Source organism: Bubalus bubalis, chromosome 17 (genome assembly GCF_019923935.1).
Source record: "Bubalus bubalis isolate 160015118507 breed Murrah chromosome 17, NDDB_SH_1, whole genome shotgun sequence".
Classification (NCBI taxonomy): domain Eukaryota; kingdom Metazoa; phylum Chordata; class Mammalia; order Artiodactyla; family Bovidae; genus Bubalus; species Bubalus bubalis.
Genome location: NC_059173.1, coordinates 25,192,949 through 25,219,473, shown reverse-complemented (window position 1 = coordinate 25,219,473; position 26,525 = coordinate 25,192,949). Strand labels below are relative to the sequence as shown.

At 43.0% G+C, this 26,525-nt stretch overlaps 1 protein-coding gene across 1 annotated transcript in view; it reads left to right on the top strand.

Annotated features, from left to right (window-relative positions):
• Positions 1 to 26,525, top strand: part of TMEM132D (transmembrane protein 132D) — an 893,797-nt gene that overhangs the window by 192,874 nt on the left and 674,398 nt on the right. The gene's annotated exons all lie outside the window — the stretch shown is intronic.

Genomic DNA, 26,525 nt, shown 5'->3' with positions numbered 1-26,525 from the left:
AAAACAGCACCTTGAAGATGGTTCTCATTTTGTAGATAAGCTACGGAAGTCTCCAGGATCTTGCATGGCTCATCCAAAGCAACAGACACGGGACTTACAATTATATTTCCTAATTTTTGATTCAGAGGAGTTTGAGAAAAGACTCGACCTTGATGGCCCCAGTGGTCCTCCCACGTGGTTCTCATTTGAGTCACAGCTGAAGTGCTTTTCCTGCCATCTTGAGAGATGATGGTCTTTTTCTCCAAACTTACTGCCATTTTGCATTGACTTGTTGATCTTTGTCAATGTCTTATTGGTGATTTAAGAATCCTTTGAGACTTGGTTATTCTTTCTCATATGAGGAACAGCTGGCAAATGAATGTGCCTTCCATTATTGTTTTGTAACAGTGGCTTCTATTTATTGTGAACTAACAAAGTGCTGGGCACTAGTTTTCATGGATCAACACATTAAATCCATCAACTATAGGATATGGCTGCTGCTAATCCCCATAGTTGACAGAGGAGAAAACCAGTTAGAAAGGGCGAGACAGGCCACTAAAGTCACAGAATGAGCAGAAGATGGAAATGAGATTTGAAGATCTGAGGTCAGGATCTGACTGCCCCAGAGAGTCCTTGCTTGTAACTTCAGTCACCTTCTGTTCTGAACCCTATTTCAGGAGGGTGGCAGGAGCCAGCCCCCAGCTGGTCTGGTGCCAAGGCTCTGTCTCGAATCGGGGAACACGCATTGTGCCCAGGAGTATCTGGGGTGGCCGTCTGGGTTCCTCATGTCATCTGCCTGCACTTGCGTCTTCCGAAATGTTCATCATCCTCCCTAATGCTTGCACATCCATCCACATAGGTTCCTGCTGAGGTTTCCCCGCACTTGCATGAGGAGGTCTAGTGCCTGTCTCAGCTGGGTCCTGGCTTAAGGCACAGGAGAGTCTAGGAGGTTTTCCAAGCACTAGGCTGCTGTTGCCTTTCTGAGTCTTCAGTTTCCACTCTCCATAGGGCCTACCCTCATTCAAAGCACAGGCCTGGCCAGACAGAAAAGATACATGCAGCCCTATAATCATAGCAGCATGGTTCACAATAGCCAAGACCTGGAAGCAACCTAAATATCCACAGACAGATGAATGAATAAAGAAGACGAAGTACATATAAACAATGAAATACTCCTCAGCCATAAAAAAGGAATGAAATAATGCTATTTGCAGCAACATGAATGCAGCTAGCAATTATCATACTAAATGAAGTAAGTCAGAAGGAGGAAGACAAATACCATATGATATCATACATGACACAACTGAACTTATCAATGAAGCAGAAACAGAATCATGGACGTAGAGAGCAGATTTGTGGTTGCTGAGGGGGAGGTGTTCAGGGAGGGATGGATTAGGATTTTAGGATTAGCAGGTGCCAACTATTACGTATAGACTGGATAAATAGCAAAGCCCTACTGTGGAGTACATGGAACTGTACTCAATACCCTGTGAAAAACCATCATGGAAAAGAATATGGAAAAGAATATATATATAAATAGGTACACTTGAATCACTTTGCTGTGCAGCAGAAATTAACTCAACGTTTTAAATCAACTATAAGTCAATGTAAAAAAAAATTAAAAAAAAGAAAGATCTCTCAGAACTTAAAAAAAAAAGCTCAGGCCTGGCTTACTCCAGGGGCAGGGGCCAGATCCCTTCCAGGGAGGCCCTGTCAATATCTATGCATTGTTTTTTTCCATCTCTGTCTCTGGATGCCTCACTGGCACTCATCATCGGTGGTGTACATGATGAATCCTTTTCTGTCTTTGAAAGGAGTTCATTTTAACAAGGGGCTTCCCAGGTCGCACCAGCGGTAAAGAACCTGCCTGCCAATGCAGGAGATGTAAGAGATATGAGTTTAATCTCTGGGTTGGGAAGATCCCCTGGAGGAGGGCATGGCAACCCTCTCCAGTATTCTTGCCTGGAGAATCCCATGGATGGAGGATCCTGGTGGGCTACAGTCCATAAGGTTGCAGAGAGTTGGACATGACTGAAGCGACTTAGCACGCACGCATTTTAACAGTGAAAAACAGGGAAGAAATTCTTGGGCTCTGCCTTCATCTGTGGAGAAGGCAATGGCACCCCACTCCAGTACTCTTGCCTGGAAAATCCCATGGACTGGGATTGGCGACTTGGTAGGCTGCAGTCCATGGGGTTGCTAAGAGTCAGACACGACTGAGCGACTTCACTTCCGCTTTTCACTTTCATGCATTGGAGAAGGAAATGGCAATCCACTCCAGTATTCTTGCCTGGAGAATCCCAGGGATGGGGGAGGCTCTTGGGCTGCCATCTATGGGGGTTGCACAGAGTTGGACACGACTGAAACGACTTAGCAGCAGCAGCAGCCTTCATCTGAGAAAATAGCTGGAAATGGTGTATTTCCTGGCAGAAAACAGGGGCTAGGGTACCCAGGGTTTTCAGGCTTCCAGAGGGGGAGATCCACTTCATGCTTCAAATATTAGCCTGGTACATCCGCCTTGTATATTTGTGTTTATGAGACATGAAGTCATATCCATTGGTATTTCAAGAATCTGTGCTCTTCCACCTGGGGGACACTTGACATCAAAGCCAGGATAGAGGGAGTTCCCTGGTGGTCCGGTCGTTAGGACCTCACCTTCCAATGCAGGGGTGTGTGGGTTCTATGATTGGTTGTGGAGCTAGGATCCCACTTGCCTCGGTGCCAAAAAAACCAAAACAAAAAGCAGAAGCTGTCCTGTAACACATTCAATAAAGACTTTTAAAATGTCCACATCAGAAAAACCTTAAACTAAGCCAGGGTAAAAATTCTTTGGGAGGTCACACTGGAGTCAACATGTTCTAAACCACGATTTTTCCAAAGTTCTTCAACAAAAACTGTACACTGGACTTCATTTCAGAACTCCCAAATATGAAAATGACACCATCCATTTTTAATGTCATAATTACATTGGAACGGCTGAGGGTAACTGAATGGTGTACAGAATGAATCCTTGAGATAACAGAAAGCAGCAGAAATGTACAAATCCATTCCCATCCCATCAGCTGACTTTTCCAGCGTGAACCCTCTATTCATCTTATAATAGAATCACCTATTTTTTAAAGGAATTGAGTGGTTTTAAAATGATTTTGTGATGGTTACAAAAAAGACTTTGTAGCACAAGCCAGAATATAATGTGTTTTTCTCTCATGCTTTCATGTATGCTCTGTCAGGTTGAGATCTTCAAAAGCTGTAGAATATTTTTTTTCAGTTGTCAATAATTAGGTGTCGATCAGGAGGATATGTCTGTGTACGAGGAACAAGGGTGTGGATACCTGGAGTGATGAAAACTCCTGCAGCTGCCGGGGTAGAAATGGACACATCAGAAACGAGAGAGATTGACGGCATTGAAAATGACTCTGGGTAGATACCATGTCTTATTTATTTGGATTTCCCTGGTCCAGCAATGATGCCCTGGTATATAATAACCACTAAAGGTGTGGATGTTTGCCACACGAATTATAGAAGTGTTGATAAGATAATATGAATATCTGCTGACCTGGTGGCTCAGTGGAAATGAATCCACTTGCCAACACAGGAGATGTGGGTTCGATCCCTGGCCCAGGAAGATCCCACGTGCTGGGTGACAACCAATCCCATGCCCCACAACTACTGAGCCTGCGCTCTAGAGTCCGTGAACCCACATGCCACAGCTACTGAAGCCTGTGTGCCCTCGAGCTTGTGCTCTGCAACAGGAGAAGCTACCGCAGTGAGCAGCCAGTGCGCCACAACTAGAAAGGAGCCATGCTCAAGGCAGTTAAGAGAAAAGCCTGCACAGCACGGAAGGCCCAGCATAGCCAAAATAAATAAATAAAATTATTTTGGAAAAGATATATGAATATCTTAAAAGCTTCAACTATCAAAGTCACGGAATTCTTCTGCATCAGCACATGAGTCGAAATCCTAGCAGGAAATAGGTAACATACTCCAGATGGGTGCTTGCAGGGAATGTGTTAGTGGGGTTAATGATACAAGTGTGGTCAGAGTTAAGGGATGAAACCTGGGGGGCAGCACAAGTTGGGTGGAGTCACTGCCGCTTGGCCCGCGGTGGGGTGGGGGAGGGAAAGTTTGATCCTGGGACTAGGAGAGGTCCCTGCAGGAGCCAGGTCATTCCACTGAAGCTGGGTCTCAAAGGGGAGTGAAGACAGAGGAAATTCCCCACTTCTTTGCTTCCCCTCCCACATCTCCTGCTGGTCACTTCCACTGCCTGCACTCAGCTGAAGCAGCTGTGATGACCAGTAGATGTTGTCCAGTCCACACAGAGCAGACTCGTGCTGCACAAATATGAATGGGCAAGCAGAGCATCCAACTCGTTAGTTGAGATGGTTAACTAAATGTAGTTTCCTAATGCTGCATCCAAAGTAGAGGTCGTTGTGTGTGAATTCAATGGACCATGATGATTGTGGCCCAGGAAATCCCATCTCTGTCCCCAGTAGAGAGTTATTCTTCCTCTCTTATATTAGAGAGAACTCCAAGGGAACTGGATTTCTCAGTATTTCTTCTCTTTTTTCCGGGGAGGCCCATGTGCGCTGGAGGGGCTATAGTGCCTCCTCCACCTTGCTGTTCTTTGGGTCCCCCACCTACACACCCCTTACCTCAGATGAGAGTCTTTGGGAGGCAGAAATTCCTCCCCACTGAGTACTCTCCATCACTTGTCCCCCTTAGTGTGAACTCAGATGAAGTTGAAGCAGTTCTTTTTCTGAAAGGCCAGGTAAACCTCCGAAGCAGAACAGGGCAGGTGCAGGGCTGGGACTTGTGTGCGTCTGTGGATGACCCACCCACCCGCTTGCACCTTCTGGGACTGGGCGGGGTGAGAGGGAGGTGTGAAACCCTGCCTTAGGACTGGAACCTTGTGTGCCCTCCTGCAAAGGGATGGAGCCGCCTCTGGCCCCATCACCTGGGCGGGGGTGGAGGGCAGGTAGGACTTGGACCAGCTAGTGCCCCTACCAGCTCTGACTCCCTTTTCCTCTTCCTAGGTCATGTAGGGTGAACAGAGCCTATTGGGACAGGGGAATTGTCTTCTAATGGAATTTTCTTGCAGAGGGAAATTGTGTTCTACTCTTCAGATGACCCTATCCTTTTGGAAATTAAAATCCCTGGTTTGACTGTGCTCAGGAGAATTTGCTTTTGACCTGGGTTTGCTTTTGTGAGAAAAGACAGAGAGTCAAGGAGCTGGGTCTGGCTGAGTCATTTAGGGCAGAGGCTCCATCTCTGAGAAGAGCTGTTCTCATAGTAGCGGGAGAATAGCTTGCCCTGCCACATGGGTGTCCCCATGTCTTGCTATAATGTGTCGGTATTTTTTTTTTCTTGTTTTTGAATCTCTGGAGTCTCTAGTAAAAGGCTGTATATCAAATGTTTGGTGCGTGTTGTGTTCACACAGACTCCCTCCGCCCTCCCTCCCCTTCTCACCCATCTACCCTCGTTTCTGTTCATTCTTCTTTTCTCCTGCAAAAAGCATCTCTTCTGTCCCCGTGTCTGGTGGGACTGAGGCTGCAGACAGTGATTACATTAATTCCATCCATTACGCAGCAAGGACTAACGTGGTCATTTAGGTTTCGCAGCAAGATCTCTAATCTCATTGATTTTTCTTAGTATTTGGTCAGATATTATAGCTGAGGCGATTTAAATAAGATTTTGATAAATGAACGCAGGAGTCATTTAATCTGCTTGTTCAGTAATGATCGATCAATACAGTGCATTATTGGGTATAGAGATGCTGCAGACTCTGTCACATGATGGATGGCCATGTGGATTACTGGGAGGGGGATGAGTGACCAATTTTTTTTTTTAATGCCAGTTTTGGTTGCAAATGATTCATGGTGATGTTGTCACAATGGCTACAAACTGAAGAAGAACAGAGGGTGGGGCTAGCTTTCCCCTACAGATCAGATAACAGGCCACTGCCCTGGGTCTCGGTGAGACCACGATGACTGTTTTTAACCTTGCTCTTTAGGTAATTTTCTTTATTGCTATTTATATTTTATTTGGAGTAAAAATCAGTTACTTTCTTGTTCACAGCAGAAATTCCTAGGTCCTTTGTGATTGGAGGAGATGCTGCAAATTCAGATTTTATAGTGGCCAAGGTGAAATCTGAGTGAAACTAACAAGTGTAAAGTGGAAAAAATAGTGTGAAACACATAGTGCATGGCAATGGACACTGTCGTTGAAGAACTATAGGGAGTGGTGTGGACTGTCGATGAACGAGAGGTTGGGCACCCTCTAAAGGGAGCTGCTAATTGTGTCAAACCAGTCAGCCCAAAAGTTCAGGGACTCCTTATCTTCTGATAACTCAAGAGGTGTAAGAAGTTGAAATTTCCTTGTGAAATATCTCAAGTGTTCATTGTAGGCAACTAATTAAAAAAATATTTAAAGGACATTTGGTAATGTGTGGAGACATTTTTCATTGTCACACCTGCAGGAAATGCTGCTGGCCCCTGGGTAGAGGCCAGAGATGCTATTAAACATTCTTCATCACACGGAACAGCCCCCACCACAAAGAACATTATCCGGCCTTCAGTGTCTGTTGAGAAACCATATTGAGAAGCGGAATATTTCCTGCCTTATCAGTATGCAAGGATGTCATCAGTCAGTTCAGTTCAGTCGCTCAGTTGTGTCTGACTCTTTGCGACCCCATGAATTGCAGCACGCCAGGCCTCCCTGTCCATCACCAACTCCCGGAGTTCACCCAAACTCTTGTCCATCGAGTTGGTGATGCCATCCAGCCATCTCATCCTCTGTCGTCCCCTTCTCCTCCTGCCCCCAATCCCTCCTGGCATCAGAGTCTTTTCCAATGAGTCAACTCTTCGCATGAGGTGGCCAAAGTACTGGAGTTTCAGCTTTAGCATCAGACCTTCCAAAGAACACCCAGGACTGATCTCCATACTCATCAGCAATTGCAGCCCTCCAATATGAACTGGTGAACCCTGAGGGAACTCAGGAAAGTAAAGAATACCTGCCATCTAGCAGCCATCAGACTGTAGCCACTCCTGATGGTGAGCCATGAGGAAACTCAGGATGTGAAATACAGGATACTGGCTCCAGAAAGCTGAGGTGCATACAAAAGGAATGATTTCAGTGAGCACAGACTTTGCATCTTCACATATATAGAAAAGCCCTAAGTTCCTTAACTTGGGATATGTGGTTTTCTTTAATTAATGGTAATCCTTTGATGTTCCAACTACCTGCTGTTTGTTGTGAAAAACTCCTATATATCTTGGCTCCCCTTTCACCTCCTTGGGGCATTTCTCAGAGCTATCTGAAACACAGACTCCTGGGCTGTAGTCCTCATTTTGCCCCAAATAAAACGTAATGCACAAGTTTAACAATGTAAATTGTTTGTAAGACAACAGTAACTTAGCTTGATTTTGAGCATGGACCACCTAGTGTATGAATGTTTCTCTAAATAGCTGTCTCGAAGATTTTCTTTCACTTTTAAGAAGTAAAAATTCATTTTTATATAAAGGAAGGCCATAGTTGGGGTTTCCCAGGTGGCTCAGTGATAAAGAATCTGCCTGCCAAGCAGGAGACACAGGTTCAATTCCTTGGTCAGGAAGATCCCCTGGAGAAGGAAATGGCAATCCACTCCAGTATTCTTGCCTGAAGAATCCCATGCGCAGAGGAGCCTGGCGGGCTACAGTCCATGGGTTCGCAAAGAGTTGGATATGACTTAGCAACTAAACAACAACAACAAAAGGCCATTGTCATCTGTCTCAGAGCATTTTTTATCTAAGGGATTATATATGGTAAATAAGTTTTTTTCAATAGAAAAACTTACTGTTGCTCTTTGTTGAAACACTAATTCCTCAGGAAGCCTGTCACTCCATTACCCACTGCCGACTTCCTTCCTCTCTAATCAGTGACCTGATTCCTTTTCCTACTGGTCTCTTCACTAACCCTGAAATATAGTATATTTGTTTCAGAATTATCCAGTGTTTTATATTATGTGTAAAGTGCTTATGAAAATACTTGGATAGAGTGACATTTCAGATATGAAATATATTTTTCTTCATGTGAATTGTATTGCTACCATGAGTAAAAGAATATTTATTCCTGCTTCTGTGAAACCAGCATCAAGGGAAACTAGCTGTACCATAAAAAAGAAGGATTGCACTGTTATAAGTGAACAGTCTATAAAGAGGGTGACTTCTGTTGGGCACATACTTCTTTAAAGAAACAGCAATAAATAAAGTTTGTCTTTAAGGTGGTCTGTTACCTAAATGGAAGAAAATAGTGGATGCCAAAGAATAATGTGATTGTAAAAGTGGGAATCCAGAGGCGGGTGAGTTAACATTCCAAGGAAAGAGAGAGAGAGAGAGACGGACCCAGCCTTTCATGAGTTTCAGAGGACACAGAGAAGATGAGATTACGGACTGGGGCAGGGATTCCACATAGTGGGAAGGATTACTTTCTGTTTGCTGAGTCATCATATTCACTCTCCTGCCTTCTCTGTCTGCCTGGTGCCCCAGGAGGTTGATCCTTAAGGATTGCAGGAGGGAGGAGAAAGGGCCAGGTTTGTTTCTCTGGGCCTCACAGTGGGCTTCCTCTCGAGGCGATGGTGGCTCCCTCTAGTGATGATCTGAAGTACTGCAACTCCCTTGGTGGCTTTTGCTGCTTTAAAAGCTCCACAATGACCCTACTCTTGTATGCTGATCTGTGGGACTTAATAGTAGTCAAAAATACTATAGTTATAATAAAATACTTTTTAAAATATTATGGAAGTATTATTCTGAAACCGATCCTTGGTCATCCTATGGAAAACAGCACAATTATATAAAGATACCTACATAGGACTGTTCATCACAACAATGTTATATATAAAAAAAAAAAATTGGAAATAGTCCAAAAGTCTACCAGTACAGGATTGGTGAGTTAAATGTACTAGAACATTATTATACAAAATGTGATTGATATATACTGGTATGGAAAACTGTCTCATAAATAAAAATTAGATTAAAAAGAAGTAATACTTGATTGCTGTAGAAAATAGAAGACAAAAATGATGGGCAAAAATAAGAAAATCAGCAAAACAGAGGTTTCCCTGGTGGTCCAATGGCTTAGCCTCCATGCTCCCAATGCAGAGGGCTGAGGTTTTATCTTTGGTCAGGGAACTAGATCCCATATGCCAAAACTGAAGATCCTGCGTAGTGCGACTAAGACTTGGTGCAACCAGATAAATAAAATACAAATACATATTGTAAAAAAGAAAATTAGTAAATCAGTCATAGACTTGATATCCAGTGAGAACCCATATCAATATTTTTAAATAAATGTTATTTTTGAAAGTATAACGTCTATGAAGATAATGAAACGAATCATTATATGTAACATTTCCATGATCAAGGGATAGAAATGTGCTTGCCAGGAGCTGGGGAATGGGGAAGGAGGGAGAGGTTGGGGAAAAGGGTACAAACTTTCATCTATTAGAGGAATAAGTTCAGGGATCTAATGTGAAACAGTAATCTGAGCCTCTAATGCAGTGGTCATATGGATGATAATATTGTATTATGTAACTGAAATTTGCTAAGAGGGTAGACCTTCCATGCTCATATATTAATATATTGCAATTTTATATGTGGGTTATACCTTCATCAAGCTGAAAAAGGAAAAAAAGAGAACATTCTTGGCATCCCTGAACTTACTGTCACCCTCTTCCATTTACTGTCTTTATTTTCTCAAAGGTAGCCATTACCTGAACATACTTTGCTTTTTCCTGTTCTTGAGTTTTATGCAAGTAGCATCCTATACTCTGTAGCTGTTTGCGTATGGCTTCTTACAGCTACATGATGTTCATGAGTTTTCTGTTGGTTGTTATGTCTGTTCCAATGTTTTGCCTAACTTATTGGGTTTTCTGTTTTGTACTCTTCTGTTCGTTTAGCCCTGTTTATATGTATTAAGTGAGCTTTCCTGGTGGCTCAGTGGTAGAGAACTCTCTTGCCAATGCAGGAGATGTGGGTTTGATCCCTGGGTTGGGAAGAACTTCTGCAAAGGAAATGGCAACCCCCTCCAGTGTTATTGCCTGGAAAAGCCCATGGACAGAGTGTACTGCAAGAGTTGGACATGACTTAGCAACTAAAGAACAGCAATACCACCATGATATGCATGAATATACAGGGTTCTGCATTTTTGTTGCCAAAAATGTAATACCAGTGTATATTTTTACATATATGTATGATGAAAATATCTCCAGACCATTAAATGTTTTTATTCTAATGTGTCCTTTGAGCAGCTGCCTAATTTATATAGCAGTTGTGCTTTACCCCACAATTGCATACTGGATAAAGGCTCTCTAAGTGTCAGACAGTGGGCAAAAATCTGGGGATAAATATGAGCAGAATAAAGTCCTTGCCTTTCACAGATAATTAAAAAAGCAAGAATGCAAAATATGATAAAAATTGAGATAGGGAATGTTAACACAATTTCATTTAACAGTTCCTGCTGCTCCTGCTAAGTCGCTTCAGCCGTGTCCTACTCTGTGCGACCCCATAGACGGCCTCCTGCCAGGCACCTCTGTCCCTGGGATTCTCCAGGCAAGAACACTGGAGTGGGTTGCCATTTCCTTCTCCAATGCATGAAAGGGAAAAGTCAAAGTGAAGTCACTCAGTCGTGTCCGACTCTTAGCGACCTCATGGACTGCAGCCTACCAGGCTCCTCCGTCCATGGGATTTTCCAGGCAAGAGTACTGGAGTTGGGTGCCATTGCCTTCTCCATTAACAGTTCCTATTGCCATGTAATTAGGTGGCGGCCAAACAATTACTGTGAACCTTTAGTATTTTTTCCTAAATTATAATATTTGGAGTGTGTCACTTTCAGATCCTTGTAACTTTTCATTTTTTTGTTGTCATCCTGTTACAGGGTGGCTCATTTATTCTAGCATCTAATACCTTAGCGACTATGGAAATAGCATTGATTCTTGATACTTTTTATTTGCAAGGATTAGAGTATATGCACTTTCTTTGTTCTTTGATTATCTCCTGGTCTCTGAACTATCTTACCACTGAGAAACTAGATGTTGGTTTAGATTCAGAAATTTAAGTTATGATATCTTTTGTCTGAGTCTACCTTTCTGTGAGTAAAGAAACCAAATTCTTCATCATTTTAGAGCTTCATCTTTTTTTTTTCAAGCCCTAAGAACACAGAGGGTGGATGGAAGTGGAGACTTTTCTGGGAATTAAGTTCTAAATTAAACAAAATAATCTCCAATTTATCAGTGTATAAAACAAAATCTTATATACCAAAGAATATAAGATCTCATTTGTGGTAAACTTGATTTTGATTGGGTTTATAGGGTTATGGATTTGATAAAGTATTCTGTTGTTCATAACAATTAACAATCTAAATAGCAGTTCCACAATAATAGAAGGGCTGTTGCATGGAACTTAGCTGCTAATTGCACAGTGAATGGAACAAATAATAATTGCTGTAGAAGTTCAGGGAAAAATAGGATCAGATGGGGTGATCAGAAAGAAAGCTTCACTGAAGAGGTGGAATTTGACCTGATTCTTTATATTCCAAATGGAATTTTGATGATAGAGGCAAAAGCTCATTTCAGGTTGCTGAAACACCTTAAAACAATAGGTGAAGAGTTTTTCTGGACATCATTTGTGGCTTTTGTAAATATATTCTCTTTATCTATGACACCTTACATTTTCATGAGGTCCAAATGCAAGGGCAGCATGAGTAGACAACCGTGATACCTAATTATGGGTAATTAAGTATTGTGATTTTTTATTCATCAGGGGAGCTGGCATTGGGTCTCCTATTGCTGGCCACTGTTGTCCTTCTTCACTCATGAATGACCAATGTTCTTAGTGCCAAACTGTTTGAGTCATCGTCTCTGACATTGGAAGGCCAGCTGCCTTGCTTTTTATCTCCTGACTCTTCCACTATGCTTTGTGAGGGAGGAAGAGGACTGGGGAGGATGGGATGGGAGGTAAAATAGGCAAGACTGACTTGGCCGAGTGCACAATGTGCCCTACACACCCCATCGAATCCATCAACAAGGTGTGTATCTTGAAACATGTTCACATCATGGACTCCTATCACCAGCACCGCTGCCATCCTGGCCCAAATCACCATCCTCTCTAGTCTGGATTGCTGCTGCATTCCCCGTCTAGTCCTTCTTCTTCATCTGTCCTACCCCCACCCCCATCTAATCTCCCTGTAGTAGCCAGGTCATTTTAAACATCTAGGGTTAGTACTAGCAATGTAATGTCCAACATGTTGACAATAGTTATTCCAGTTACTCTACGTAGGAAAACTCTTAATAGAGTAGATCCTAAGATCTATCACGATAAGTTTTTTTTTTCTTTTTACTGGATGTTAACTAAATGGATGTTAACTAAACTTGCTGTGGTAATCATTTCACAATATATGTAAATCAAACCATCATGCTGTATCTTAAACTTACACAGTGATGCATGTCAATTATTTTTCAGTAAAACTGAAAAAAATACATAGAAAGTAAACAGCTGCAGCCTAAAGATTAAAAAAATCAAATGCCTGTTGGGATAAGTATGTGACCTAAATGAGGCATAAGGGCTGGGTGGGGACTGTGGCCAACTAGTGAATTCTTGCCCCAGGGCACAGCTCTGTGGTTTGTGGCTGGATGGCGACGGATTCCCTGATTTCTCACATGTTGCAGTGTTTTAAAGAAAAATGTGGAACAGATTCTTATGTGAAATCATTTATCGGTATTGGGCATTAAGAGCTAATTGTGAATTTCAGTAACGCCATGAAGAATCAATTAAAATTCTTTGAAGCCAGATTCAACCCAGGTAACAAAATCTGCTGTGGGCATTGGGAGAGTTTTAAAACAAGAAGTAAGACCTGGGAGGATGCCCTTTTGCCATCATCTACCTGGGCTTCCCTCTGCAGCATGAGTTTGGGGAAATGACGATTTATTCTCAGATTATTGTAGAACAAGTGCCACCTATAACCCTCTTTATGACTGCAGATGCCCTTTGCCCAGATGAAAGCTACCCTGGAATTTAACAAGTAGAATTTTTTTCAAAACAATAGAATTCTTGTTGAAGCATAGTTGATTGACGATGCTGTGTTAGTTTTAGGTATAAAGCAAAGTGAGTCAGTTATGTGGTGTCCTTTTTCAGATTATTTACCATTACGGATTATTACAAGATACTGAGTAGAGTTAGTCCTATGCTCTACAGTAGGTTCTTGTTTATTTTGTATATAGCAGTGTGTATCTGTTAATCCCAACTCTTGATTTATTCCCTGCCTCCCTTTCTTTGGTAACCAGAAGTTTGTTTTCTATGTCTGTGAGTCTATTTCTATTTTGTAAATAAGTTCCTTAGTATCATTTTTCAGATTTCACATATAAGTGATGTCATGTTATTTATCTTTCTCTGTCTGACTTATTTCTCTTGGTATGATCATCTCTATGTCCATCCATGTTGCTACAAATGGCATTATTTCATTCCTTTTTTTTTTTTATTTCATTCCTTTTTATGGCTGACTGATATTACATTAGAAAATATATGTAACATCTTCTTTATCCATTCCTCTGTTGATAGACATTTAGGTTCCTTCCATGTCTTGGCTGTTATAAGTAATATTGTTATGAACATTGGGGTGTATATATCTTTTCAAATTAAGGTTTTTGTCTTTTCTGGTTTATGCCTAGGAGTGGGATTGCTGGATCATATGCAACTGTATTTTTATTTTTTTGAGGAACTTCCATGTGTTCTCTCCATAGAAGCTGTACCAATTTATATTCAAACCAACAGTGTGGGAGGGTGCCCTTTTCTCTGTACCCTCTCCAGCCTTTATTATTTGTCGACTTTTTCATGATGTCCATTCTGACTGGTATGAGGTGGTACCTCATTGTAGTTTTGATTTGCATTTCTCTAATAATTAGTGATGTTGAGCATCTTTTCTTGTGCCTGTTGGTCATCTGTATGTCTTCTTTAAAGAAATGTCTGTTTAGATCCTCTTCTACTTCTAGTGAGTAGAATTTTTAAAAAGGGACTCGAAACTGACTCTTTTCCTTTCCAAGTGGCCAGAACCTGAACTCAGGGAAACATAATTTACTCCAAAAAGTAAAAGCCCCATTGCTTCTCAGGCTTCTGACCTGCTTCAGGGGCCACGTCTCACAGACTGCTGCTTCTGCTAGGTTTTCCCAGGTCCTGACTGCTCCTTGCTCCGTGCTGTCCCTCTCCTGGTGTTCTCACAAGACAAAGCAGCTGGAGCAGAATTTCCAGGCAAAATTAAGTGAGCTGCACATTAATTATAATTACTCTTAGTGTGTGTGTACTTAGTCGTGTCTGACTCCCTGTGACCCCATGGGCTGTAGCCCACCAGGCCCCTCTGTCTATGGGATTTTCCAGGCAAGAATACTGGAGTGGGTTGACATTTCCTTCTCCAGGGGATCTTCCCAACCCAGGAATCGCACCCGTGTCTCTTGTGTCTCCTGCTTTAGTAGGCAGGTTCTTTACCACTGGTGCCACCGACAATAAAACTGTGAGCTGCGCTCACTCAGAAACAAAACTTGTTGGGAAATGAATTGAGAAACAAGAACAAAACTTGTTATATGTGAATGTCGTTGATAACACTTTAAAGAAAACAGGGCATATTTTAATTCTGTTCTGGCTTCAGGGAAGCTTCTGTATGAATGAATTTCCTCTGCCACCATGTCATATTGCGTCCTTTACTTTCTGTGTCTATATTCTTCTTTTATAATTCAATGAAGTGGAAGACTCTTGGGAGACCCCTCTTCCCCCCGACAATACCATCAATGGGCTGCCATCCTTCTGGTTTCTTACTCTATCTTTCAAAAAAAATATTTAATGCTATACAAAAGAGATGCAGAAATAGAGGCAGCATAATGGCCTTGGAAGAGAAATGCTGACAAGCTGGATACAGCTCTGTGATCCACGAAGAATATAATTTCCTGATTGAAAGTATGGGTGAGGGAGGGTAAGGAGCTTGCATAAACCAGGCAGGGTTAGCTGTCTGCAGTGCTAATAGGCGTCTCCCTGCTCTTTTCCCCCCATCAGTTCAAAAAATATTCAGGCCTTTAAGGTTGTGGTTTCAAAATTTCTTCCAGTGATTCCTATTCATTCTCCCACACTTAACGTTCTACATTTGAGCTGTTAATTTCATTTGATTATAAGTCACTTTAGGGAAAAAATAGCTTGTGCTGAGTAACGAGATCTTAGTGATATAAACCACTAAGTGGTTTTGGGGTGGCTAGTGGAGAGACTCACATGGTTCCAGCCAGCCCTCTTACTGTCTCTTGGACCAGGACGTACAAATCCCCGATACTTTGTTCTGCCTTGTTTTGTTTTCAGTCTTGGTCTTTGAGTCACTCAGATGAGGACCATTGCATTGTAGTCATATGAGATTGAAAAAGGAAGCTTGGAGACCGTTTGGTTGGGGCTGCTCATCTCAGCTGCACTTTAGGATCACTTGGAAATTTTTAAAAATAATTTTATTCGTTTATTTATTTTTGGCTATGCTGAGTCTTCGTTGCTCTATGGCCTTTTCTCTAGTTGCTGCAAGTGGGGGCTATGGTGATGCAGGGACTTCTCATTGTTGTGGCCTCTCTTGTTGCACTTCCATGGCTCTAGAACTCAGGCTCAACAGTTGGGGCACATGGACTTAGTTGTTCTGTGGCATGTGGGATATTCCCAGACCAGGATCTTTCCAAACCTGTGTCTCCTGCGTTGGCCAGTGGATTCTTTACCACTGAGTCACCACGGAAGCCCCACCAGGAAAAAAATATATATATTTTATTTATTTTTTTTTTTGTGTGTGTGTCAATATTTATGTTTTATTCATACCAAGGTATTGGATTATATCTTAGCACATCTGAAACATGTGATCCCACCTCTGACAGTGATAGATGAAATGGCCTTAGGAAACAAATGTCCAGATATATATTTTAAAATTATATATTTGGGTCACATGTATGCAAAGAAATCAGCATGGATATGTGGTTGGATACTAATATTTCTTTAAAATGGCCCAACCTGCTGCCAGGATTGAGAATCTTGCTATGCCTTAGTCCTGTCATTTGGAGTCAGGGATGCTGATACCTGAGTGTCAGAGCTGGAGATGGAGCTGCATTCAGCTAAGGAAGGATTAACTTTGCCAACAAAGGTCCATCTAGTCAAGGCTCTGGTTTTTCCAGTAGTCATGTATGGATGTGAGAGTTGGACTATAAAGAAAGCTTAGTGCTGAAGAATTGATGCTTTTGAACTGTGGTGTTGGAAAAGACTTTTGAGAGTCCCTTGGACTGCAAGGAGATCCAACCAGTTCATCCTAAAAGAGATCAGTAATGGGTGTTCATTGGAAGGACTGATGTTGAAGCTGAAACTCCAATACTTTGGCCACCTGATGTGAAGAGATGACTAATTTGAAAAGACCTTGATGCTGGGAAAGATTGAAGGCGGGAGGAAAAGGGGATGACAGAGGATGAGATGGTCGGATGGCATCACTGACTCAATGGACATGAGCTCGAGTAAACTTCGGGAGTTGGTGATGGACAGGGAAGCCTGGCATGCTGCAGTCCATGGGGTCACAAAGAGTTGGACACGACTAAGTGACTGAACTGAAGGAAGGGTTCCCAGATCTCCTCTCTGAATTTGCCGAAGTTGCCATATTCAAGGACATCTTCCCACCTCTGCCGTCCACACTAAACCACTGGGGTTCGGTACTGCTGTTGCTTCTTAACCTGGCTGCCTGTGCAGTGAAAGAACCTTTTGGTCATCAAAGTAATCCCTTCAGTATGGCCCCAAGTGCTTCATGGGCTTTAATCAATCACAGAATAAAGTATAGTGTCTTCATGATGGCCCCAAAGACTTTGCCTGGTCTGGCCCATGCCTGTGTCTGACTTCATCTTCCCTTCTTGGTGCCTCCTCCATCTCTATCCAGATACCCTAACTTTTCAGTGCCTTTGATGAGCTTGGCAGGGTTGCTCTTGCCTCAGGGCCTTTGCACTTGCTGTTTCTCCAGCCTGGAAAGCATCTCCAGCAGGATTTTCTTGGCCATTTCCTGTCTTCATTTTGGTCTCTGTTTAAATGTTCCCTACCCCGGGAGGCTGTGTCAGGATTGTGGGGGTAGGTGGGGGGACACATCTAGATTCAGAAATGGAAGACCATGCATTTCTTAAAATTGCCCCTGAGATATTCACGATGCTAACTTCTCACAGTCTGATAGTCTGGTGGTGAAGGAGATATGGAAGAGCCTTTTGTAGAAAACATACATGGCGTTTGTCACTAATGGGACAGATGCTTAAAGGGTGTGGGGAATCTCAGGTGTGTGTGGCACCAGCTGGGGAAAGAGGGACAAGGATTTGGCATTTCAGTTTTCACCAGCTGTTACAGCTGTGAACCATTGGTGCTCTCTGCCTTGTCTGGACGGATTCTCAAGCCAAGGTTGTGTTTTCAGCTGCAGTTTGCCCTTCAGGGGCCCCATTGTTTCTCACTGGATGAGAGGAATTAGGAACTAATGGCTTATTGATAAGGGAGACAAAGAAATCAATCATATTTGTCAACATGGACTTCCCTGGTGACTCAGCTGGTAAAGAGTCTGCCTGCAATGCAGGAGACCTGGTTTCGGTCCCTGGGTTGGGAAGATCCCCTGGAGAAGGGAATGGCTACCCAGTATTCTGGCCTGGAGAATTCCATGGACTGTATAGTCCATGGGGTCACAAAGAGCTGGACACAACTGAGTGACTTTCACTTTCCCTTTTTACTTTGTTGACATACGAAAAACAGCCTGGGATTGAAATAGATGATTAGTCACTTGGGTTCTTGGGGATTTTATCAGCTGAACACACAGAAGGGAAACTGGACACAATCTTGAGAAACTCCAGGTGGACTGAAATTCAGCATATACCACATAACAGAATGAAGACACACAGAGGCAATGAAATTGTATTGTAGACAAATTAAGAAAATTAGATTTGCAGGGCCTCAGGTTTGTGATGTAAGTTTATACCTGTTACTGAATTTAATCTTGGTCTGCTTGCCACATGACAGGCCAATAATTGGGAAATAAAGTGTTGAGGTGGACTTCCCAGGTGGTGCTAGTGATAAAATAATCCACCTACAACACAGAAGATGCAGGTTCAATCCCTGGGTCGGGAAGATCCCCTGGAATAGGAAGTGGCAACCCACTCCAATAATTCTCGCCTGGAAAATTCCGTGGACAGAGGAGCCTGGCAGGCTACAGTCCATGGGGTTGCAGAGTTGGACATGACTGAATGACTGAGCACAAAGTGTTGAGGTAATTAATAGTGACTTTATTCAGAAAGTCGGGCATCCTAGAAGATGGCAGGCTAGCACCATAGTGTCCTAGAGTGCTATCTTTTTGGAGTCTGGATGCCAGTTTTTTGTTTAGAGAACAGAGAAGGGGAGGAGATGAAGTAAAGTAAAAACACCGTAAGTCTCTCAAAGTAAATCCTGCTTGGCCAGCATCAGGGAAGGGATGTGTTATTTCTTTCTCACAGCCATTCCCAGGTGGGCAGGGTCAGAATGTCTCCCTATGAAATGAACAAAGGCTTTTGACATCCAGGCAGAAGGGCAGGTTCCCCGAGGCAGGCCGGTATGTAAGCTTATAGCTATAGATGGCATCATTTTATTTATGACATTAATAAAAGCAATAGAGACCAAAGGTTAAAGTAAGAGAAACAGATCCAACATGAAGTCATATTTTTTTCTTCCTTGTCACATACCTTTTGCATACACTGGTGGGCAATAGGCACAAAAGCCCAGTGGGAAAACCCTCTGGTGGGAGTTTCTCCCTAATGCACCCCGTAATGGGGTGCATTCTGAGGATACACGATGGGTCCTAAGGTCTGGTGTCTCACTCCCATCCCCACAGTCATTTGTCACTGAAGGCTCCCAGCTGGCACATTTGGGACCCTATTCTTGGTGATCAACCGGGGAAGGGCTATGATTCCTCTATGTGTGTCAGCGAGCTCCCCGTGGCCACAGAGTGCCTGCAGTTAGATCCCAATAGCAAGCGTCAAGGACGTACTAGAATGACCATCTCTTCTCTGGGCAAGCCTGTAATTAGGGTCTTGTATTTAGAAACATGATGGTGGTAGTGGTGGTTTAGTTGCTAAGTCGTGTCTGACTCTTGCAACCCCATAGACTGCATCCTGCCAGGCTCCTCTGTCCATGGGATTTTCCAGGCAAGAATACTGGAGTGGTTGCCATTTTCCTCTCCAGTGTTGCAGGCAGATTCTTTACCAACTGAGCTGTGAGGGAAGAAACACAATGACATGGCTTATTCCTGGGCATGGAGAGGCACTGTCGTTGTTCAGAGGCTCAGTTGTGTCCAACTCTTTGCGACCCCATGGACTGCAGCACACCAGGCTTCCCTGTCCTTTACCATCTCCCAGAGTTTGCTGAAACTCATGTCCATTGCATTGATGATGCCATCCAACCATCTCATCCTCTGTTGCCCCCTTCTCCTCCTGCCCTCATTCTTTCTGAGGGCTTGTATTTAGAAACCCTTTCAGGGTCTTTTCTAATGAAGAGGCATGACTGTTACCAGATGCAAGTGGTGTGCCAGATGTAGAGTGAGGCCACACCATAAGTTTGGAGTTTGGGGCAGAGAAAGGTTTATTGCAGGGCCACAGAAAGAGACAGGTGACTCGTGCCCCCAAACCTCAAATTCCACAAAGTGCTTCAGCAAAGCATTTTTAAAGGCAAGATGGGTGGAGGGGGAGAGGGAGGGGATTGGTTGTTGCAGGCATCTTGGTGTTGGAATCCTTTGTTCTTACAACTGTCCACGTAGGTCACCTCATGATGTTCCAGTAAATCTCCAGCAAGACAAATGCATTCTCTGTTCTGCAACTTTTTAACTCTCTATGAATGGGAAAGTGTTATACCTTTAAAGGTCAAAGCCTTGAGAATGGTTCTCCGGTGTATTTCAAGCTATAGGCAACATTTCTAACTTGTAACAAAAGCAATAAGATACAAAGGTTAAAGTTAAAAAAAATAAAAACAGATTCAATATGGAATGAGATTTGTTCTTCCCTATCACTTGACTTGAACAGGGCATCCTCCCTGCCCCCTTTCATTTCCTATCAAATTTCATGCAAGGCGCTACGTGGATATAACCCTCTTGTGATTGGATGCTTCAATGAATAGGACCATCCTAGGTATGGATGTGTTCTCCACACATCTGAGTTATCATCATTGCAGAGTCATGTCAACACTTTCATTTAGAACACTGTTGAGATTAGCCTGGCATCATTCACGTGAGCAGCATTTTTACAAATACCTTGTCTTAACGAATGGTGTGGACTTCCATAGTGGTCCAGTGGTTGGGAATCTGCCTTTACTGGACTTCCCTGGTGGTTCCAGTTGTTACGAATCTGCCTGCCTGTGCAGCAGACAAAGGTTTGATCCCTGATCCGGGAAGATCCCCCTTGCCTCGGGGCAACTAAACCATGCACCACAACTCCTGAGCCCACGCCATGGAGCCTGTGCTCTGCAATGAGCGAGGCCCATGCACTGCAGCTCAAAAGCAGCCTGTGGATGCTGCAACTAAAGAAAGCCTGCATGCAGCAATGAAGACCCAGCACAGCCAAAAATAAAAATAAATAAAATTGTTTTTTAAAAAGCATAATGATATGTCACACGTCTAGTGGGGATCCATTCCACGCTGAAGATGACTCCAAAATCTAGTCCTATTAGAATACTTACTGTATTCTTGATTATGAATCCTCAATGGCACAGTTGACTCTTCTTGCTTTTGGTGGGATCATGGGTCCAGACTACTGGTTATAAAATTTTATTGGCAAATTCCAGCCACTGAATAGCTTGGAAGAAGGCAGTCCACAAACAAGCAAGTCAGTCCCAGAAGCTCTATTTAAAGATGCACATATAGAACCATGTATTTCCTCTGTCAGGGTGAAATCAGCTTGTCACCGGGAGGCATAACATTTAATCAAAAGTTTAAAATAATGGAGAGTACTGCTTTAGGCAAATACTCCACAGAATAACCCAGGGCTCTCAAATAAGCACTTTCTGATTGAATAAATAACTTAACGGAATCATTTTCAAAGCGTCTCAGCTACCCGATGTTTGCACAACTCAGTACTTTAAAGAGTGCTTTTTCCCTGATGGGAACACTGTATGTTTCTTAAGGCTTCCAGAAACATGTACTATCTGAAGAAACATCTGATGGTAAAAATAAATCATTAAGGCTTTCCCTGCATCTGTCATTCGTGTGGATTTAGACCTTTCTAGAGAGGACTATGGCACCCCACTCCAATACTCTTGCCTGGAAAATCCCATGGGCGGAGGAGCCTGGTAGGCTGCAGTCCATGGGGTCGCGAAGAGTCAGACACGACTGAGCGACTTGACTTTCACTTTTTACTTTCATGCTTTGGAAAAGGAAATGGCAACCCACTCCAGTGTTCTTGCCTGGAGAATCCCAGGGACGGGGGAGCCTGGTGGGCTGCGGTCTATGGGGTCGCACAGAGTCGGACACGACTGAAGCGACTTAGCAGCAGCAGCAGCAGAGAGGACTACTGAAAAAATTTTGTAATATTGTTGTGAACCATGGTGTCCCTCTAGTTTTGTTTTTAGACTCGAGCATTTTTTCCATTCTAGGAAGTACATTTTATACTCTAGAACTGAGCTGGTTCTAACAAATTTTCACCTCTTTATTTTTTTCCCTTGTTGGCTTATTAAAATTTTAAAAAGGATTAACAAGGGAGTATTGCATTGTTAGGGCTTTTCTGGGAGCTCAGCTGGTAAAGATCCACCTGCAATGCAGGAGACCCTGGTTTGATTCCTGGGTTGGGAAGATTCCCTGGAGGAGGGCATGGCAACCCACCCCAGTATTCTTGCCTGGAGAATCCCATGGACAGAGGAGCCTGGCGGGCTACAATCCACAGGGTCGCAAAGAGTCAGATACTGACTGAGCAGCTAAGCACAGCACAGCACAGCACGTAGCATTGTAAACGCGCCACCGTAAGTGTCTGAATTCCAACAGAAAAGAAACGAGCATCTTGTACACAGGTGGTTGTGTTGTATCTGATTGTTGCTAAAGAATTCTAAACATTTTGGGCAAAACCGATAATATCTAAGAAAGTATTTTTCAATCTTTAATGTATAAATCACCTGGGGATCTTACTAGCATCCAAATTTTGATTTAGTAAGCGTGGAGTGGGACCTCTACCACTGCATTTTTAATAAGTCTATAGGTCCCTCAAGGGCTTCTGGTCCATTGTGCATAGCTAGGTTTTCTTTTCTTTTAAATTTTCTTTTGTATTGGCATATAGTTGACCTCTTTTTTTTTTTTTTTTTAAGGCTACATCTTGAGTATGTTGGTAGCTTTTGGTGGCTTTTTCAATAGAATGGCCAGATTATCATTTCTGAAAGCAGTAAGATTAATATATTCACGCATGTGTATTGAACACTTCTACAAAATAGCTCATGGAATTTTCTCAACAATTGTATGAGGTGCATACTGTTATCACCCCCATTTTATAGATTCAAGAAACTGAATTTAAGAGAATTTAAATGATTTCCTAAAGTTACCAAGCCAAGGAGACAGAAAACTATTGAAGGGTTATGCTTCAATATAACCTGGTCAGAAACCCAGGCCACCTGACCCAGAGCCTGTTTTCTTTTTAAAAAAACAAAAACAAAACTTATTTATTTAGCTGTGTTGGGCCTTAGTTGAGGCACGCGGAATCTTCCATGGGGTGCACAGGCTGTCTTGTTTAGAGGAGCAGACACAGTAGTTGAAGTACGCAGGCTTAGTTGCCCTGTGGTATGTGGGATCTTAGTTCTCTGACAAAGGATCGAACCCGTGTCCCCTGCATTGCAACAGAGATTCTTAACCACTGAACTATAAGGGAAGTTCCTTAGAACCTGTTTCTTAACTTGCCCGTCACTGCCTGATTTTCGTGTTCAATTTTTTTCTTAAAGTAGTGGTAGAAAATGAGTTAATTATTGGCTGTTTATTCCTTGTTTCATTAATATTAAAAGGACATGAAGTGAGAGGAAAATGAATTAAGTATTTATGTGTGTTGGGGTGTGGCAGTTTCTCTAACTCATATTTATGCTCAGAGATGCATAGAGAGGAAATTACTTCTTCTTCCTAATGCCCTAATTAGTGCTTTGACAGTAAATCAGTTCCCATTTTGCTGTGAAGCCAGGCATTTTAGAGGTTAAGAGCACACATTCTGGAATCTGGCAGGCTCCTTCAAATACAGGCACAGGTACTTTTGAGCTCAGTGAGCCAAGCATCTTCGATTGTCTTGGCCTTAATTTTCCTAACTGCGAAATGGGGACAACACACTCCTTACCTTGGTATAACATGAACACTGAAAGTAAACGTGGAAGGTGCTCAGCTGTGTCCGACTCTTTTCAACCGCATGGACTGTAACCTGCCAGGCTCCTCTGTCCCTGTAATTCTCCAGGCCAGAATACTGGGGTGGGTAGCCATTCCCTTCTCCAGGGTATCCTCCCAACCCAGGGATCGAACCCAGGTATCCCTCATTACAGGAAGATTCTTTACCAGCCAAGCCACCAGGGAAACCCTAAACAATATCGAATGAACACTGAACAATATCATGAGTAAATAAAGTGTCTGACACGTGGCAAAAACACAACAGATGTTACTTTCTCTCCCTCACTTTTCCTCCAAAGAAACCAGAATGCAAGCGTGTAAATACCAGAAAGAATAACATAAGGACAACAGGGCTGTTCAGGTTTTATTTACTTTGTGTGTGCATGCTCAGTTGTGTCCGACTCTGTGATCACATGGACTGTAGCCCCCAGGCTCCTCTGTCCATGGAATTTTCCAGGCAAACATACTGGAGTGGGTTGCTATTTCCTCTTCCAGGGGATCTTCCTGACCCAGGGATCAAACCCACATCTCTTGCATCTCGTGCATTGGCAGGCAGATTCTTTACCACTGTACCACCTGGGAAGCCACTTTTTGTACTTTAGGAATAAAATGTTCACTGCAAACCTGAGGTAGCAGACACTACTGTTTTTATTCGTTCCATGACATCCTCTGGGGAACCTCCTGTATCTCCTACCATAACCCCTTAGTCCAAGACACATATGGGATTGAATCCACCACAGTGTCAAGGTGGAAACGTGACTCAGGCCTGGCCAATTAGCATACTCCATTTCCTTGGCCTATGTGATTGGTTGAGTTGTGAGCACATGACCTGCGCTGGGCCAATGATCATCAGGTCTGGGATTTTAAAGTGTTTAAGGAAGAGAAAGAAACTACCACTTTAAGTGGATTTGTCCTTGGGAGATGATAAGCCAGGAGCTGCTAGGGGCCACTGAACTGAGTGAGTCACCCTGAAAATAGATCCATTCATTTTGTAGGAAACAGTTACAAGAGATGGTACTGCTAGTGTGCCTGAACCTTGACTTTTCATGCTTCTGGACTTTTTAGATTTTAGATTAAAGAAATTGCTTACTTGCCTAAATTGATAGATTTGGATTTTTAAACAGCTTTTACAAAAATGCAGATAAGCAAGTAAGCAACACTTACCAAACGCCTGAGAATGTGGGTCCTGTCCCCATTTATGTGCATATTTTTGATCTGAGACATAAAGCATGCATGGGCAAAATCAGATGAGAGCTCCAAAGGACTCTGTCAAGAAGTGCACAATGACAGGTTTCATGGCACGTAAGAAACTGAGTGCACCCTCTTCTCTAGAATGCAGATTAAGTTCCTTCATCTTCATGGAGAGAAAAAGCCTTCCATGATGAAATGGCTCATGATCCCTGTTATGGGCTGCCATGTATGGTTGTTTAGGTTGTGCACTGTGCAAATGCTCTCATGTTAGAGGAATCGTGGAGCTAAAGGCCAGTCTGTGTTGCGCTCAGTGAACTGTGCTGGCTATCATGAGCCTGTATTGGCCTGGGAAGAGGGACTGCTGCTGCTACTGCTAAGTCGCTTTAGTCGTGTCCGACTCTGTGCGACCCCATAGACGGCAGCCCACCAGGCTCCCCTGCCCCTGGGGTTCTCCAGGCAAGATCACTGGAGTGGGTTGCCATTTCCTTCTCCAATGCATGAAAGTGAAAAGTGAAAGTGAAGTCGCTCAGTCGTATCCGACTCTTCGAGACTCCATGAACTGCAGCCCACCAGGCTCCTCCATTCATGGGATTTTCCAGGCAAGAGTACTGAAGTGGGGTGCCATCTAATTACACAAATGTTTTGTATGTTAGTTAGTTTCAGGCCTGGCAGAACTCCACCTTGGTGTTAACCTGCTCCATTACTACACCCAGATGCTAAATGTCCCTAAAAACTAGATGCTATGATCATGCGGATTGGTCCCCATGTTAATTCATCATTGACAGTTGTGTTAGTTTTTCTATTGCTTTTAGTGACTTGAGATGACACAAAGTTGTCATCTTTCAGTTCTGTAGGTTTGACACAGGTCTCTCTGAGCTAAAAACCAGGTGTCATTGCAGCGGCATTCCTTTCTGGAAGTTTTAAGGGAGAATGTTTCCTTGATTTTTCCAGCTTCTAGAAGTTGCCTTCATTCCTTGGCTCCTGGCTCACTACCTCCTTCAACATCCAAGACAGTATGTTGAGTCTTTCATATCCCATCACTCCAGCTTCCATTTCTGCCTCCCTCTTCCACTTTTTAACAATTTGAAGTATAGTTGGTGTACAGTATTATATGTTACAGGTGTATAATACAGTCATTCACAATTTTTAAAGTTTATATACCATTTATGGTTATAAAATATTGGCCTGTGTTGTACAGTATATCCTTGTAGCTTATTTTATACCTAATACTTTGTATCTCTGACTCTTCCACCCCTTTATTGTCCGTCCTGCTTCCCCCTCCCCACAGGTAACCTCTAGTTTGCTCTCTGTATCTGTAAGTCTGCTTCTTTTTGTTATATTCACTAGTTGGTTGTAGTTTTTTAGATTCCACATATTAGTGCTTACTAATTTGTATTTGTCTTTCTCTCTGACTTACTTCCCTTAGCAGAATAGCCTCCAAGTCTATCCATGTTGTTGCAAATGGCAGAATTTTATTCTTTTTATGGCTGAGTAGTATTTTGATGGGCTTCCTGATAGCTCAGCAAGTAGAGAATCCACCTGCAATGCAGGAGACCCTGGTTCGATTCCTGGGTCCGGAAGATTCCCCTGGAGAAGGGATAGGCTTCCCACTCCAGTATTCTTGGGCTTCCCTGGTGGCTCAGATGATAAAGAATCCACCTGCAATGCAGGAGACCTGAGTTGGATCCCTGGGTTGGGTCGATCCCCTGGAGGAGGGCATGGGAACCCACTCTAATCTTCTTGCCTGGAGAATCCTCATGGACAGAGGAGCCTGGCGGGCTACAGTCCATGGCATTGCAGAGTCGGACATGACTGAGTGAATGAGCACAGCACAGCACAGTATTCCATTGTATGTACATACCATATCATTTTTATCCTTCCATCTGTGATACTTAGGTTGCCTCCATATCTTGGCAGTCACCTAAACATGTAAGACAAGTATTAACAGATGTGAAAGA